We start from the raw sequence: 12,573 nt of genomic DNA, 5'->3' as shown, positions 1-12,573 counted from the left end.
CCTGAGGAGCAGGAGTGTCGACATTTTGAGCATGAGCTCTTCATCAGGAATGTGGGGGTGGCCCGAGGGGGCTGAGATAAATGGCAGGGACTAAGGAGAAGGTAGCTGGAATGCTACAGGTAGATGAAGGTGGGGGTGAAGGTGATAGGTCAGAGATGAGGGTGGAACAGATAGGTGGGAAGGAAGATGGGCATGGAGGACAGTTCAAAAGGGCAGTGCCGAGTTGGAAGGTTAGTTCTGGGATATAGTGGTAAAACGAGGAAACTGGTGAAATCCACATTGTGGTTGGAGGGTCCCAAGGTGGAAGATGAGACGTTCTGCCTCCATGCATCGGGTGGCTAGAATTTGGCAGTGGAGGCAGCCCCGGACTTGGATGTCCTTGGCGGAGTGGGAGGGGAGTGTTTGGCCACAAGGTGGTGGAGTCATTTAGTGAGTGTGTCCCAGAGACATTCTCTGAAACATTCCGCAAGTTGGTGTCCTGTCTCCCCAATGTAGAGGAGACTACATCAAGAGCAACAGACACAGTATGCAAGGACAGGTAAACCTCCTTTGGGGCCTTGGACGGAGATGGGAGGGGTGTGTGCATGTGTGTAGGTTTTGGACTTCTTACGGTGGCAGAGGAAGGTGTCAGGAATGGAGGGTGGATTGGTGGTGGTTGTGGACCTAGCAAGGAAGACACAGATGGAATGGTCTCTCCGGAATGCAGATAGGTGTGGGGAGGGAAATATATCCCGCGTGGTGGTTCTGTATGTAGGTGACAGAAATGGCGCAGGATGATGTGATGCATCCAGAGGTTGGTGGGTGGAAGGGGAGAACGAGAGGGTTTCTGTCGTTGCGATTAGAGGGTCGGGGTTCAAGTGAGGAGGTGCAGCAAGTGGAAGAAATGCACTGGAGGGCATTGTCGACCACATGGGAGGGGAAATTGTGATCTTTGAAGGAGGAAGCCATCTCGGATGTTCTATAGTGGAATTGGCCCTCCTGGGAGCTGATGCAGCGGAGGCAGAGGAATTGGGAATAAGGGATAGTGTTTTTACAAGAGGCAGGGTAGGAGGTGGTGTAGTCCAGGTAACTTTGAAGTAGATGTCCATGTTGAGTTGGTCACCAGAAATGGAGACGGAGAGGTCCAGGAAGGAGAGGGAGGTGTCAGAGATGGTCCAGGTGAACTTGCGCTTGGGGTGAGCAGAGGAAAAGGTGCCGATGTAGCTGCAGAAGTTGGACTGTTCCACGTACCTGACAAAGAGGCAGGCATAGCTGGGGCCCATGTGGGTGCCTATGGCTACCCTTTTGGTCTGAAGGAGGTGGAAGGATTCAAAGGAGGAACTGTTGAGGGCGAGAACCAGTTCAGCCAATTGAATGAGTGTGTCAGTGGAAGGGTACAGGTTGGGTCGGCAGGAGAGGAAGAAACGGAAGGCTTGGAGGCCTTCATCATGGAAGTTGGATGTGTACAGGGACTGGATGTCCATAATGAAGACGAGGCATTGGGGACCAGGGAGACGAAAGTCACAGAGGAGATGGAAGGCGTGGGAGGTAGTCTGAATGTATGTGGAGATCCTGGACCAAGGGGGACAGGATAGTGTCAAGATATGCAGAGATAAGTTCAGTGGGGCAGGAGCAAGCTAAGACAATGGGTCGACCAGGGCAGCCAGGTTTGTTAAATTTTTTAGGAAATAGAATCAGGCCATGCAGGGTTCCTGAACAATGAGGTTGGAGGCTGTTGGTGGGCGATCCCCTGAGGTGATGAGGTTGTGGATGGTCTGGGAGGTGAAGTCGAGATTGAGGGGGCAGTAGGAAGAGGTGTCCGCGAGTTGGCGCCTGGCTTCAGCGGTGTAAAGATCGGTGTGCCAAACTACCTCTGTGCACTCCTTGTCTGCTGGTTTGATGGCGAGGTTGGGCCCCAAAAGATCCTTCAACATCCGACAGAAATTTACCTGTACTTCCACACGTTTCACCTAGTGTGTCAGTTACTCTTGATGTGGTATCCTTGACATTGGGAAGACAGGATGCCAATTTGCAGAACATTTCAGAGAACATCTCTGGGACACACGCACTAAACAACCCCACCGCCCTCCGGCCGAACACCTTAACTCCCTCTCCAACTCTAAGGATATGCAAGTCCTGGGCCTCCTCCACCACCAAACTCTAGTCACCCAACACCTGGAGGAAGAATGCCTTGGGACCCTCCAACCACACGGGATCAATGTGGATTTCACCAGTTTTCTCATTTCCCCTCCCACCACCTTATCCCAGAACCAACCTTCCAACTCGGCATCACCTTCTTGAACCATCCTACCTGTCCATCTTCCTTCCTGCCTATCTGCTCACCTTCCTCTCCAACCTATTACCTTCACCCCCATCTTTATCTACCTATAACATCTCTAGCTAGCTTCCCCCCAGCCCTATCGCTCGTCCATTTATCTCTCAGCCCCCTTGGGTCACCCTCATTCCTGAAGAGCTTATGCTCTAAATATGGACTCTCCTGCTTCTCAGATGCTGCCTGACTGGCTGTGCTTTTCCAGCACCACATTTTTCGATTCCGATCTCCAGTCCTCACTTTCCCCTGGTAGTACTGGCTAGTAACCCAACGACCCAGATTCAAATCTCACCACGGCAAATGGTGGGATTTGAATTCAATAAAAATGAATTTTTTATTGGAATTAAAATGATCACCTTGAAATCACTGTCCACTGTCAGAAAAACCCTACTGGTGCACTAACATCCTTTAGGGAAGGTAACTGCTGTCCTTACCTGGTCAGGCTTATATGGACTTCCAGAAATACAGTAATGATGTCAACTCTTAACTGCCCTCTGAAATGCCTGGCAAATCATTCAATTATAATGAACCACCAGAAAGGAAATAGAAAATGAAACCAAATGGACCACCTGACATCGATTAAGGCACCAGAACAACAATGGTGAACTAAGGGCGGCACGGTGGCTAGCACTGTTGCCTCACAGCGCCAGAGACCTGGGTTCAATTCCCGCCTCAGGCGACTGACTGTGTGGAGTTTGCACATTCTACCCGTGTCTGCGTGGGTTTCCTCCGGGTGCTCCGGTTTCCTCCCACGGTCCAAAGATGTGCAGGTCAGGTGAATTGGCCATGCTAAATTGCCCTTACTAACATCTAGGAACCAGTGTCAAAACGGGGAGAACAGTCTCACAGACAAATCAAGCAACAGCCTGACATAATTGATATGAATGCAGCAGGTCTGCAGAACTTAGATCTGATCTGTTGGTTTTGGAATTGCTTGGCTCGATTACTTCTTGTTTATGCTGTTTATAGCTTCACCAGGTTGACACCTCATTTTTAGGCATGCCTCCTAGCAAGATGTCTTGCACTCTTCATTGAGCCAGCATTGATCCCTTGATGATAATAGTAAAGCGGGGGAATATATCATTCTCACAAGATGAATCAAGCAACAACCTAACATCATCATACTTTCAGAATCATACCTTACATATGAAGTTCTATGCAGCAAAACACCATGCCTGGGTATGTCATGCCTCACCAACAGAACAGCCCAGCAGAGCTGGCAGCATGGACATACAGTCAAGATGAAGTTGCCTTAGGAGGTCCTCAACACTGAATCTCGACTCCGTGAAAGTCTCATGGCATCATCAGCAAGGAATGCTCTCCTGCTAATAATGACATACACAACCCCAGATAATGAATCACTACTCTACGTTCAGCAGCATTTGGAGAAAGCACTGTAATTGCATCTGCCCATGACAGTATCGGTAAGAATAATGACTGCACAGTCCTTGCAAAGTCCCGTTTTCACATTGAGACAACTGCCCATCACGTTGTGTGGCACTCTAGCTGTTCTAAGTGGGATGGACTTTGAACAGATCTAGTAACTCATGCGGTGCTGTGGGCCATCAACAGCTGGATCATACTCCAATACAATCTACAGCCTCATGGGCTTGAATATCCCCCACTTTACCATCGCCATCAAGCCAGACAATCAATGTTGGTCAACGAATAGTGCAGGAGCACATGGCAGGAGCAGCACCAGAAATGCTTAAAAAATGAGGAGTCAACCTGGTGAAGTGACAAGACAGGACTTCTTGCATGCTAGGTAGTCTAAGTATCAAGTGACAAACATAGTTAAACATTTCCACAACCAAATGGATCAGATCTAATCTTTGCAGTCCTGTCACATCCAGTTGTGAATGATAGCGAACAATTAAACATGGAGTTTTTTTTAAGATTAGATTACTTACAGTGTGGAAACAGGCCCTTCAGCCCAACAAGTCCACACTGACTGGCCGAAGCACAACCCACCCAGACCCATTGCACTACATTTACTCCTTCACCTAATACTACGGGCAATTTAGCATGGCCAATTGGACCTACATAGTATGGTATGTTTATTTAATTGGCCAATTAAGATATTGGATACTGAACTGTTACTGAGCTGTTAAAGGGTGCACAGATCTCAAGACCAAGCCATCAGTACTAACATCTTTCTCATCCCCAGGATTTCTCAAAAGCTTTAAGTCAAATTTGTGCAGAAGTTCCCACAAGTTGCAGGAAAAATCCCAGTTAACCATTTTTTGGTGGTGTTAATTGAAGGATGAATGTTAGCCTAGATCACTGCTCCTCTTATGACACACCATGGGACCTTTAGATTGGATATTCTAGGCTGGTCATTCACCTCCTGGGTAAAGGCTACATAAAACAAACTTCTAACCCAGATAGTATGTTCTAGCAAATTGTTGTTTTTTTAAAAATCCGTGAATGCTGGAAATCAGAAATCGCTGGGAAAACTCAGCAGGTCTGGCAACATCGGTGACAAGAAAGCAGAGTGAACTTTTCCCTTCTGGAGGGGGGTTATCTCAAAAAATATTAAATCTGCTTTCTCCACCAATACTACCAGACCTGCTGAGTTTTTCCAGCAATTTCTGTTTCTGATTACTATTCATTTTATCTCAAGGAAGGTCATGGCCTAGTGATACAGATGTAATCCAATTTTTAAAAAATTTATACAAATTCCAAAGACTCACATAATATTCTTGAGATCCCAGTTAATATTCTCGAGATCCCAGTTCAAATTCCACTATTGCAAATGTGGCATTTGATTTTAAAAAAGAAATCTTGATCAGGGAAGTCATGAAAGTCATCAACAGTGCTATCAAGCAGCATTTGCTCTGAATCATTACTTTCAGATATTTTCTGGTTTTGGACTGATGCTGCTGTCTTCTTCAGATATTGCCATAAGAACAAAGAACGTTGATGTGGGATCATACTTTAGACTCTGGCCATCCATATAAATGTGCAACTGCTTTGAGGCATTGACATTTTGGAGTTGGACTATCCTGGATACATATTTATGAGTGATTCAACACACCATATGCAACAGAAGTCTCCTTCAACTTTGTAATATATCACTTACAATGAATTGAAATCAACTGCCAGCAAGATCACTACTGAACCAAGCTTCTGTATTACTATGTCCTGGCAAATACTTTTTTAATGTAAATTAAGTATACAAAAGGATCAGTCAGAGAATCTTCACTGAGAAGATCACGGATACTTTCCATAATTGCAGATGGAATGATAAGTCAGTGGGTTACTAACAATAATTCTTCCCACTTAACTAAAGACAGAATTAATCAAAGGATGGGCAAATACAATTGCTGGAAAATAAATTTTATCAGTTACCCCTTGCAAGTGACGATGAACATGTTCCATGAGTCCAAAGATGCCTGAAGTCAATCTGTGATCTGAAAGCTTTATGGCACATAGAGAAAACATTGCCATTTAAGAAATCTGGTTGTGTAATATTGATTCAGGTTATGGCTTGTTCTAGTCACTATCTAGCTCGTCGTCTGCATTTTGTCACTGATTCTCAAAATACTGGAATTCTTACCACAGATTCTGCCTCCATCTGGTTGGTTTACCGCAATGATCTCTCAGGAGGTAGTGTCAAAATTGAAGATTTTCATGTTGACTTTCAGTACATCCATAAAGCCCTTCTTCTGTACTTCTCTGTGGTGTCTGTTCTGATGGAACTGGGAGAAGACTACCTGTTTTTGGAGCCTGATTTCTGACATCAGGAAACTACATAATGAAACAACAAAACTGACGGCAGACTGTTGTAAGTCTTAATGCTTGTTGTGCCTGCTTGAGAAAGAACACTGATGTTAGGGTGCCTGTGCTCCTATGTAGGATCTTCCTCAGGCAGCATGAAGCCTGAGGAATGTTTTGATACGTTATTTATGTTCTGGCCCCATTTGTATAATCAGGATTTCACTCAAATAGTATACTATGAGTTTGGTTTCCGTTTTGATGTTTCAGTTTTCAAAACATTCAATTCCTAAAAGGTGACCAAAGGCTGCATCAGCAAATTTAAAGCTATGTGGACTTTTTACATCAACTTTCTGTGAAAGATAACTTCCAAAGTATTGAAAGTGTTCTACGTTTTTCATAACTTATGAATTAATGAGGCAGGCATGTGTGCATTTGGAGATGGCTGATTGAGGAACCTGGTTTTACAAGAGTGGAGTACAAATCCAATCTTCTGATATGCCTCAGTAAATAGGTCATTGATTTTCTTGAGATTCATTTCCGCACAGCACTTACATCAGCATTGCCAGCATATTGAAGCTCAATGAATGACATTGACATGTCTCAGATTTGATTTAAGTCTTCTACAATTGAATGGTTTACACTCCATTCAATAATAAACTGCACTTCAGCAGGATGTTTGTTTTTAATCCTTAACGTTAGCATAGAAGCTAGGAGGATCAAATAAACAGATGGGATAATGGTAACCTTAGACGACTTTTGTCTTAACCTCAAAAGAGTCTGTATTGAATCATTTGCTAAAGATCACCACTCACATTTCATCAGGTGAAGCAGGTGAAGGATGACAACCAATTCTGTAGAACATCTATGTACAGCAAAATCTTCCAGACTGCCTCATGACTACAGTCGCATTCATGACTGCAGAGGCATTGATATTATTCCTGACATTTTTCTTGTATTTGGTGACCTGTAAAATTATGTTGACTATGCTTCTTGTTGGCCTAAACCCAAATTGAGATGCAGCTGTGGCTCTTCACCAGGTATAACAAATTAGTTCAGAAGGGTTCTTGGAATGATCTTTCTTGCAAATGGAAAACTTCTGTATTTTTTTCCAGCCCTTTGTGACAATCACAGCATGGTTAAGGCAATTCAGGACTTTTCTCTTTACTCCACATCTGAAAGAGAAGGCTTGGAGCTGTGCTGTCAGTTACCCTCCTCCATGCTTAATGATTTCAGCAAGGATTCCATCACCACTCATTACTTTATTGCTCTTCATTTTTGAGGTGGTTTTCACCACCTCCACAGGCACTAGTGACAATCCAAGTTTAGCTCTAATTAGGTGCTGTGGGACAAAGCTGAAGCACTTCCATTAACAATGAATTCTTAATTGAAATAGCATTCTTAAGAATGCTATCTCCAACACAATGAATAGCAGGTAGATGTAGTTACATAGTAATTACAATTACCTGAAGTGGACAGGCATGTTTGTAGTAATTGGTGCTTTCTCAGTGTGCATTTAACTTTTTAAGTGCTCCTCACATTAAGATTTATTAAGAAACTGCTTTTTAACAAGTGTTGGAAAATCCCTAAACTTATCATACGTTATCAAATGCAAAATAAAATAAAAACAAGATAAAGTATGGGGATGAATATAAAGATAAGTTACTAGACTAGCCAAAAGACCGAAGATTCAAGATACCTTCCACAGGAATATTTTAAAAAGTCTGTTTTCAATGTCTTCCCAAACAATTTCTTCACATTTAAACATTTTGAAAATCTGTAATCCAAATCATGTGTGTTGCTTGTAACGATTATCTTTTCACCTCTAAGAGATCTATTTCAACCTTCAATTTCAGCATCAGCTGAGAAGCCAACCCAAAGAAAATATAATTTGATTGACAAAGAATCATACAATGCAAAAAAGGCCCTTCGGCTTGTTCAGTTTGCACTGACACATAAGAAACACTTGACCATCACCTTAATCTCATTTACCTGCACTTGGCTCATAGCCTTGAATGTTAGGACATGCCAAGTGCTCATCCAGGTACTTTTTAAATGTTGTAAGGCAACTCGCCTCTACTGCCCTCCTAGGAAGTGCGGATGTAGGACCATTCGGCGCAGCCACTTCGGCGCGAGTGATTCAGCACAGCTCTTATTTATTCCTTTTCAGGCTTACTTATAAGGATTAATGAAAGCAATAAAAAGAAAAATAATGTTTATCCTCTTCAGTAAAAATGTTAAAAAGAAAATAAAAATGAAAGGAATAAGGCAAATACAAAATTGTTGATGGCATTTTAATGGGTTTTATTTTATTTTAATAATTTGTATATTAATATGTTTTATTTTAATAATTTTAATAATAGCAGTTTAATAACTACTACTGAATAGCTATAAAACAGTTCTGCGCCGAAATGGGTCGCGCCAAAGTATCTGCGCCGAATGGTCCCACTCCAAGGAAGTGCACTGCAGAATGTCACCACCCTCAGAGTAAAAACGTTTTTCTTTACATCTCCCCTAAACCTCCTGTCCCTCATCTTGAAGCTGTGTCTCCTAGTGACTGACCCTTCAACTATGGGGAACAGCTGCTCCTTATCCAATCTGTCCGATTGTGTACATGTCAAATCTAATTACCCCTCAGTCTTCTCTGCTCCAATAAAAACAACCCAAGCCTATTCAACCTTTCCTCGTAAGTTAAATTTTCCATCCAAGGCAGCATTATGGCGCATCTCCTCTGCACCTCCTCCAGAGCAATCACATTCTTCCTGTAATGTGGCGAATAGAACTACACACAGTACTCTAGCTCTGGGCTCTCCAAGGTTCTATGCAACTCCAACATGACTCCCTTGTTTTTGTGACCTACGCCCCAAATAATAGAGGTAAGTATCCCCTCTGCCTTTTCACCACCCTATAACCTGCCTGTCCGCCTGCAGAGATCTGTGGAAACCAAGGTGACTTTGTTCCACAGAACTTCCTACTTTAATGTCATTCATTGATTAAGTTCTTGTCAAATTACTCCTTCCAAAGTGTAACACTTGACACTTAAATTCCATCTGTCACTTATCTGCCCATTTAACAATCCTATTTACATCTTCTTGCAGCACAAGACATTCAATCTCACTGTTAACCACCTCAATCAATGTTTGTTTCATCTGCAAATTTACTAATCCAACCCCCCCCTCGGTCATCTATGCGATTATATAAATGACAAATAATAGGGGATCCAGCACACATCCCACTTCATCACTAAAGCAGCCTCATCATCACCCTGTCTCCTACGACTGAGCCAGTTTTGAATCCACTTCATCAAATTACCCTGTATCCCATGTGCATTTGCCTTCTCGATAAGTCTCCTTTGTGGGACAGGTTTTGCTGAAATGCAAATAAACCACATCAACAACACTACTCTCATCTTGTCACCTTCTCAAAGAATTCAATCAAATTTATTAGGCATGACTTCCTTATGCATGACTTCCTTATGATGAAGCCATGCTAACTAAACCTGATCAAACTTTGCCTTTCCAATTGGAGATAGATGGTCTCCTTCACAAATTTTCTCCCAGTAGTTTCCCTGCTTCTGGTATGAGACTCACTAGTCTGCCGTTCTTTTCAATTCTTCTTAAATACTGGAAATACATTAGCTGTTCTCCAGTCCCCAGCACCTCTTCTGTGGCCAGAGAGGAATTAAAAATTTGCATCAGCGCCCCTGCAATTTCCTCTCTTGCCTCCCACAGTAGCCTGGGACATAATTCAGCCACACCTAGAGATTTCTTCACTTTTAAACCTGCCGACATTTCCAATATCTTGTCCTTCCCAATATTAATTTCCTCAAGCATCTTGCAGATTCTCCCCCTGGTTCCATACCTTCACCCTCATTCTCTTGGGTAAAATCAGATTAGATTAGATTAGATTAGATTACAGTGTGGAAACAGGCCCTTCGGCCCAACAAGTCCACACCGCTCCGCCGAAGCGCAACCCACCCATACCCCTACATCTACCCCTTACCTAACACTACGGGCAATTGAGCATGGCCAATTCACCTGACCTGCACATCTTTGGACTGTGGGAGGAAACCGGAGCACCTGGAGGAAACCCATGCAGACACAGGGAGAATGTGCAAATTCCACACAGTCAGTCGCCTGAGGCAGGAATTGAACCCGGATCTCTGGCGCTGTGAGGCAGCAGTGCTAACCACTGGGCCACTGTGTGTAGAGTATTGGCTCAACACTCTACCAATAGCCTCTGGCTCCACCAACAGATTAGGCCCCTGGTCCAAATGGACCCTACTCTTTCCCTAGCTATCCTTTTCCCATTGATAAATAGAACATTATAGCGCAGTACATGCCCTTCGGTCCTCAATGTTGCGCCGACCCACGGAACCAATCTGAAGTCCATCTATCCTACACTATTCCATTTTCATCCAGTGAACATTTAAATGCCCTTAAAGTTGGCGAGTCTACATTCCATGCGCCTACTTCTCGGAGTAAAGAAACTACCTCTGTCCTCTGTGCTATATCTATCATTCCTCAATTTAAAGCTATATCCACTCATGCTAGCCATCACCATCCGAGAAAAAAGGCTCTCACTGTCTACCCTATCTAACCCTAAACTAAGTCACCTCTCAACCGTCTGATCTCTAATGAAAATAGCCTCAAGTCCCTCAGCCTTTCCTAATAAGACCTTCCCTCCATACCAGGCAACATCCTAGTAAATGTCCTCTGAACCCTTTTCAAATCTTCCACATCCTTCCTATAATGCAATAATTGGGGAATATCTTGCTATTTCCCTACTTTTACCAGCTAAGCTTTCTCATATTCCAAGTCTGCTTTTGTAAGTTCCATCCTGCACTTTCTCTGATCCACTAATGCCTCAGCTGAATTGTTCCTTGTACTTTCTAAAGCCTCTTTTCCTTATCATCGTATCCTGAGTATTTCTGGTCATCCACAGTTCTCAGGGCTTGATACTTCTTCCTATACCTTAGAGAGAACATGTTGGACTTGTATCTTCCTCATTTTCTATTTCTTGCTCATAAGACACCTCAATTGTACCATGTTGTGATCACGATCATTAAAATGTCCCCACCATCACCAAAAACACCTGACCAGCTTCATTGCCCAGAATCAGATCCAGAATAGATCTGTTCCTTGTTAGACTCTCTACATACTGGCCTAAAAAGTTCTTCGGTACATATTTCAAGAAATCATAATCCAAAGTCTGTATCAAGTACAATAAAGCTAAAAAAACACAAATCCTCACTCAGAAACCACAAATACATAGATGCTGAGGTCAGAGTTAGAGGACAATGTTGGGACCATGTTGGAACTTTGCTATACCTGACCTTGGAGTGACAGATGTGTGAAGTAGAAAATAACATACCTTAACCTAACCCCACCCATCCCACCAGTACTTAATACATATCAGATTCATTTTTTCAAGCAAAAAGATAAAATTGAAAGAAATGTACTAAAGATCAATGGAGAGATAATGTGTTAGGATGATGAAAGATCATTGCCCTGACATGATTTGTAGACTTATTTCCAGCATTTTCTGTTTTGATTGTAAAATAAACAATAAATTCAAAAGAATTAATAATGTTAACATTTTAAGTTCTTGGTATTTTTCTTGGAATTTTGCAGTTATTCAGACAGACTGGAAAATAAATCTTTTCTACAGCCCACAATTAGAAAAAAAAATCAATTTCCTGACTCTCAAACAATACCGTCAAAACAATTTGCGTGATAAGTTATTTCACTTCTATTCACAATGGTGTGTGAAAATTGACTGCAGCTTTGAAGCCTACATAACAATTATTTCATTTCAAAAGAACTCATTGGTTTTGGGATATCCTGAGGATAAAATGGATTTCTCCTAGTATCCGAGTACTGCCATCAACAAATGCTATCATACAGTAGCTTTGCTTGAATGAGTCCAATTCAAATGAAATTTTAGGACTCAATAAACATTACGTATTTTAATTCGAAGGAAAAGAGGAACAAGTTTTTTTGGAATTGCGGCAGTAGCAGCAAATATTTCTGTTAGATGAATAGACCGTTACACACCTTTCAAGGTAACTAAGAGATGCAGTGGGGCAGATTCAAACCGATTTTCAGGCAACAACTATTAAAAGTCTATTGTGCCTCAGTATATACACCAACAAATGGTGTTGATGCTTTAGATGGAGGTTGCTCTGTTTTATTAATAGGGATAGAAACATAATCATAGATATATTAAGGAGACCCAAAATTGATTAGGATTCAGGTTCAGATAATGTCCATGTGAGAGTGATCTAAGTGAGAACAAATGCTGTGTTCCCCTTTGGATATCTTCAATAGTTCAATATAGTTTGGGACAGCTTCCTTGGCCTGCAACTTAGCTCTATTATGAAAAATTACAACAAAGCTGGGTCAGTAACTACAGGTCTATTGGTGTCAACATCCATTATTTAAAAGACATTCGAAGTAACTGACAGCTTTTTGTTGCTGTCAGCTGTCCCTCGGTTGAAGGACGACACCTACTTAGAGTCATGCGTTTGTGCCATGAATTTTTAA

The 12,573-nt window shown here is 42.4% G+C and overlaps 1 protein-coding gene across 2 annotated transcripts in view; it reads right to left on the bottom strand.

The window, feature by feature from the left end:
- Positions 1 to 12,573, bottom strand: part of klhl20 (kelch-like family member 20) — a 98,657-nt gene that overhangs the window by 62,495 nt on the left and 23,589 nt on the right. The gene's annotated exons all lie outside the window — the stretch shown is intronic.

Source organism: Chiloscyllium punctatum, chromosome 7 (assembly GCF_047496795.1).
Source record: "Chiloscyllium punctatum isolate Juve2018m chromosome 7, sChiPun1.3, whole genome shotgun sequence".
Lineage (NCBI taxonomy): Eukaryota > Metazoa > Chordata > Chondrichthyes > Orectolobiformes > Hemiscylliidae > Chiloscyllium > Chiloscyllium punctatum.
The sequence above is the reverse complement of the archived record's forward strand: the minus strand, read 5'-3'. Positions and strand labels throughout refer to the sequence as shown.